Genomic DNA, 6000 nt, shown 5'->3' with positions numbered 1-6000 from the left:
GTCAAAACAAGTCCCTTGGGAGGTGGGAGTTGCTGATGACTGCCATGTTGGGCGATTAGTAATTGGAACCTGGAGTACACTATTTGAAGGTTGGAGACCCAGACTGAGTTGGCAACCTTTTTTTGTTACTCACTGGTGGGACAGGAGTGTCACTGGCTGGGTGAACATGTATTGCCTGTCTCTAGTTGCCTTTGAGAAGGGAGCTGCCTTCTTGAACCGTTGCAGTCCATGTGTTGTTGATTGACCCGCAAGAGGGAGTTCCAGGATTTTGACCCAGTGACACTGAAGGAACAGTGATATATTTCCAAGTCAGGATGGTGAGCAGCTTGGAGGGGAACTTGTGGTGGTGGTATTCCTATGGATCCACTGCCCTTGTCCTTCTAGATGGTGGTGGAAGTGGGTTTGGAAGGTGCTGCCTAAGGAACTGTGATGAATTCCTGCAGGGCACCTTGAGGATAGTTACACACTGCTGTTATTGAGTGTCAGTGGTGGAGGTTGTTATAAAACAGAGGTTGATCTCCCCCCAATAACTAAAACCAAAGCACCCAGAGAGGCTCACCTTGCCTTATAATCTGTGAAGTGGTATGACCTCCCACTTACCTCCCAATCTGTTTTAAAGGAGTGGTTAAATGAAATGAAATCTTTTTGCTCACTCTATAATCACCAAGTCACAACTTATTTTTCTACCTCCAGCAGTGAACAAATCAACAGAATCAGGAAGAAACCAAACAATTTCCCTCTAACTATTAATTATTCCTGAATAAAACAAAATTCTAATGGTATGCTATTCCAATAAAATAACAAGTCCCACTTGTCTTGTCTTATGTGTCTGATATAACAAAACAACAGAATTTAGTCTCTCAAGATTACAGCTGGGATGTGTCTTCTGGAATGTTCCTCACCCTCTCCCCTGATCTTCTTTCAGGAACATATCCTCCTTTAGAATTCTTGCATCAGGAATGCCTCTCTCTGTGAATCCTGCTGTCTGGAATGCCACAGTGTCTGAGAGTACTGTGGTACTTTTCTTAGTGAGGTGGTGCTTTCTCTGAGAGCTGAAAGCTATTGTCTCTTGGCAGATGGCAATTGGCTCTCACCGATTTTCCAAATGCCCTCATCGTTTATACCTTGATGACCTATTAATTTCTTACAACTGGATTGGTTCTAGGTTGTAAAAACCATCAGATTTAAATTTAATAGGTCCTTGGCAGCTAAGTGCTTGGCTTATGTGATTGGCTAAATTTGAAAAACAACTTATCTTGGTAAAAATGCTGCTCAGTTGTTCGATACAAAATGTCTTAATTTGGGCACTTTCAGCTGCTGGTCAGACATTCATTTCAATTCTAAGCACTGACAAAACATCATCTTTTAGAGGGACCATGCAATGCTTTCCTCCATTTTACAATTTTAAACGACTTCGCAACAAGGGAATGAATGCTTGTGGATGTGATCCCAATCAAACAGATTACTTTGTCCTGGGTAGTGTCAAGCTTCTGGAATATTGTTGGAGTTGCACCCATCAGGCAAGTGGGGAGTATTCTGTCACAGTCCTGACTTGTGCCTTGTAGATGCTGAACAGCCCTTTCGCGAGTCAGGCGGTGAGTTACCTGTCGCAGTATTTCTAGCCTCTGAACTGCTCTTGTAGCCACTGTTTTGTATGGCTAGACCAGTTCAGATTCTGTCAATAGTAACCCCCAGGATGTCGATGTCTACATTGCTTAAAATTGTCATCAGCAATGGACTCACCTGGGCCAACAAGATAGTGAGAACTCCATTCAATAATAAAGGAGATTGCGTGGGAGGGTTACAGATCCGTTATGTTCAATGCCATGTGATATAATGGATGCTTACAGTTGAAGAACTAAATGTCACATAGACTTTCTTCCTCAACAGGATCAGTTTATATGTGACAAAATAATGAAAAGATGAAAACCTGGACATTTAAACTATTTGCAATCCTAGGGCATTTAATGAAAAAGGGAAGCCTGATCACCCAACAGTGAACCCCATTGAAATGGAGTCTCTCACGTCACAGTGGGCAAGATCCAGGTAAAATAGGGAGGAATGGTGATAGAAACAGTGCAGCCTTTACCACCTCCTGGGAGTGGGCCTGAAAGACATTCCTGACTTCACCTGATCAGTCAAGGCAGGGGGAGAACTGATTGCTGAGTTGATAGGTGAGTATGTGTTGAATGGGAGAGAGCTGGTCCTCCAACACACATTCTCTGGTCCTTCATTTTCTCTGGATGATTTTCATAACAGATGGGCTCAATCTCTGTTCCCTCTGGTTGGGCTGGATTTCACGAACAGCATGCAATGAACTGAAGGCCTTTCTGACTGCACTCTTTGATAAGTTGTTGGCTTCAAATAGCTGGTTGCTCAGCGATATCCCCACTGTGTGTGTATCCCCACTGTGTGTGTATATCCCCACTGTGTGAGAATCCCACTGTATGTATATTTCAATGTGTGCAATCCGTTACCCCAATACAAGATATCCAATGTCGGCTACCCCAATGTTGTCACCTCTGATTTGCATTTCTTCAATATGTCCCAACTCAGTCAGCGATATTCCAATGTGTGGTATCCTGACATGAAATATCCCAATTTTCCTGACCCTAACATAGAGTCAAAGAGTCATAGAGATGTACAGCATGGAAACAGACCCTTCAGTCCAACCCGTCCATGCTGACCAGATATCCCAACCCAATCTAGTCCCACCTGCCAGCACCCGGCCCATATCCCTCTAAACCCTTCCTATTCATATACCCATCCAAATGTCTCTTAAATGCTGCAATTGGACGAGCCTCCCCCACTTTCTCTGGCCGTCCATTCCATACATGCACCACCCTCTGCATGACAAAGTTGCCCCTTAGGTCCCTTTTATATCTTTCCCCTCTCACCCTATACCTATGCCCTTTAGTTCTGGACTCCCCCACCCCAGGGAAGAGACCTTGTCTATTTACCCTATCCATGCCCCTCATAATTTTGTAAACCTCTATATGGTCACCTCTCAGCCTCTGACACTCCAGAGAAAACAGACCCAGTCTTTTCAACCTCTCCCTATAGTTCAAATCCTCCAACCCTGGCAACATCCTTGTAAATCTTTTTTGAACCCTTTCAAGTTTCACAACATCCTTCTGATAGGAAGAACAGAATTGCATGCAACATTCCAAAAGTGGCCTAACCAATGTCATGTACAGCCACAACATGACCTCCCAACTCCTGTATTCAATACTCTGAGCAATAAAGGAAAGCAGACCAAACGCCTTTTCACTACCTGCGACTCAACTTTCAAGGAGCTATGAACCTGCACCCCAAGGTCTCTTTGTTCAGCAACACTCCCTAGGACCTTACCATTAAGTGTATAAGTCCCGCTAAGATTTGCTTTCCCAAAATGCAGCAGGTTGCATTAATCTAAATTAAACTCCAACTGCCATTCCTCAGCCCATTGGCCTATCTGATCAAGATCCCATTGTAATCTGAGATAACTTTCTTTGATGTCCACTACATCTCCAATTCTGGTGTCATCCGCAAACTTACTAACTATACCTGTTATGCTCACATCCAAATCATTTATGTAAATGATGAAAAGTAGTGGACCCAGCACCAATCCTTGTGGCATTCCACTGGTCACAGGCCTCCAGTCTGAAAAACAACTCTCCACCACCACCCTCTGACTTCTACCTTTGAGCCAGTTCTGTATCCAAATGGCTAGTTCTCCCTGTAATCCATTAGATCTTACCTTGCTGACCAGTCTACCATGGGGAACCTTGTCAAACGCCTTACTGAAGTCCATATAGATCACATCTACCGCTCTGTCCTCATCAATCCTCTTTGTTACTTCTTCAAAAAACCTGAATCAAGTTTGTGAGACATGGTTTCCCACACACAAAGCCATGTTGACTATCCCAAATCAGTCCTTGCCTTTCCAAATACATGTACATCCTGACCTCAGGATTCCCTCCAACAACTTGCCCACCACTGATGCCAGGCTCACTGGTCTATAGTGCCCTGGTTTGTCCTTACCACCCTTCTTAAACAGTGGCACCACGTTAGCCAACCTCCAGTCTTCCGGCACCTCACCTGTGACTATCGATGATACAAGTATCTCAGGAAGAGGCCCAGCAATCCCTTCCCTAGCTTCCCACAGACTTCTATGGTACACCTGATCAGGTCCTGGGGATTTATCCACTTTTATGCATTTCAAGATAACCAGCACTTCCTCCTAATGAAAATTAACATTTTTCAAGGTGTCACCATCTATTTCCCTACATTCTATATCTCCCATGTCCTTTTCTACAGTAAATAATGATGCAAAATACTTGTTTAGTATCTCCCCTATCTCCTGTGGCTCCACAAAAAGGCTGCCTTGCTGATCTTTGAGGGGCCCTATTCTCTCCCGAGTTACACTGTTGTCCTTAATGTATTTGTAAAAACCCTTTGGATTCTCCTTAACTCTATTTGCCAAAGCTATCTCATGTCCCCGTTTTGCCCTCCTGATTTCCCTTTCAAGTATACCCCCACTGCCTTTATACTCCTCTAAGGATTCACTCGATCTATCCTGTCTATACCTTACATATGCTTCCTTCTTTTTCTTAACCAAACCCTCAATTTCTTTAGTCATCCAACATTCCCTATACCTACCAGCCTTTCCTTTTACCCTGACAGGAATATACTTTCTCTGGATTCTCATTATCTAATTTCTGAAGGCTTCCCATTTTCCAGCCGTCCCTTTACCTGTGGACATCTGCTTCCAATCAGCTTTTGAAAGTTCTTGGCCTTTCTCCAATTTAGAATTTCAACTTATGGATCTGGTCTATTTTTTTCCATCACTGTTTTAAAACTAATAGAATTATGGTCGCTGGCCAAAAGTGCTCCCCCACTGATACCTCAGTCACCTGCCCTGCCTTATTTCCCAAAAGTAGGTCAAGTTTTGCACCTTCTCTAGTAGGTACATCCACACGTTGAATCAGAAAATGTTCTTGTACACACTTAACAAATTCCTCTCCATCTCAACCTTTAACACTATGGCAGTCCCAGTCTATGTTTGGAAAGTTAAAATCCCCTACCATAACCACCCTATTATTCTTACAGATAGCTGAGATCTCCTTACAAATCTGTTTCTCAATTTCCCTCTGACTATTAGGGGGGTCTATAATACAATCCCAATAAGGTGATCATCCCTTTCTTATTTCTTAGTTCCACCCAAATAACTTCCCTGGATGTATTTCCGGGAATATCCTCCCTCAGCACAGCTGTAAATGCTATCCCTTATCAAAAACACCACTCCCTTTCTGTCACATTTTAGACTATTTACGGTGTGGAAATAGGCCCTTCAGCCCAACAAGTCCACACCAGCCCTCTGAAGAACAACCTACCCAGACCCATTCCCCTACATTCACCTCTTCACCTAACACTATGGGCAATTTAGCATGGCCAATTCACCTAACCTGCACATCTTTGGACTGTGGGAGGAAACTGGAGCACCCAGAGGAAACCCACACAGACACGGGGAAAATGTGCAAACTCCACACAGACAGTTGCCTGAAGCGGGAATTGAACCTGGGTCACTGACGCTGTGAGGCAGCAGTGCTAACCACTGTGCCACCGTGCTGCCCATTTTATCCTGGAGCATTAAGCTGTTAGTCTTATTCATCCCTAAGCCATGTTTCTGTAAGTGCTATGATATCCCAGTCCCATGTTCCTAACCAAGCCCTGAGTTCATCTGCCTTCCCTGTTAGGCCTCTTGCATTGAAATAAATGCAGTTTAATTTATCAGTTCTACCTTGTCCCTGCCTGCCCTGACTGTTTGATTCACTTCTGTTCTCAACTGTACCAGTCTCAGATTGATCTCTTTCCTCACTATCTCCCTGAGTCCCACCCCCCCCCACCTTACTAGTTTAAATACTCCTGAGCAGCTCCAGTAACTCTCCCTGCCAGTATATTAGTCCCCTTCCAATTTAGGTGCAGTCCATCCTTCTTGTACAGGTCACTTCTACCAAT

Source organism: Hemiscyllium ocellatum, chromosome 23 (assembly GCF_020745735.1).
Source record: "Hemiscyllium ocellatum isolate sHemOce1 chromosome 23, sHemOce1.pat.X.cur, whole genome shotgun sequence".
In the NCBI taxonomy this organism is placed as follows: Eukaryota; Metazoa; Chordata; class Chondrichthyes; order Orectolobiformes; family Hemiscylliidae; genus Hemiscyllium; species Hemiscyllium ocellatum.
Note: the sequence above shows the minus strand (reverse complement) of the source record.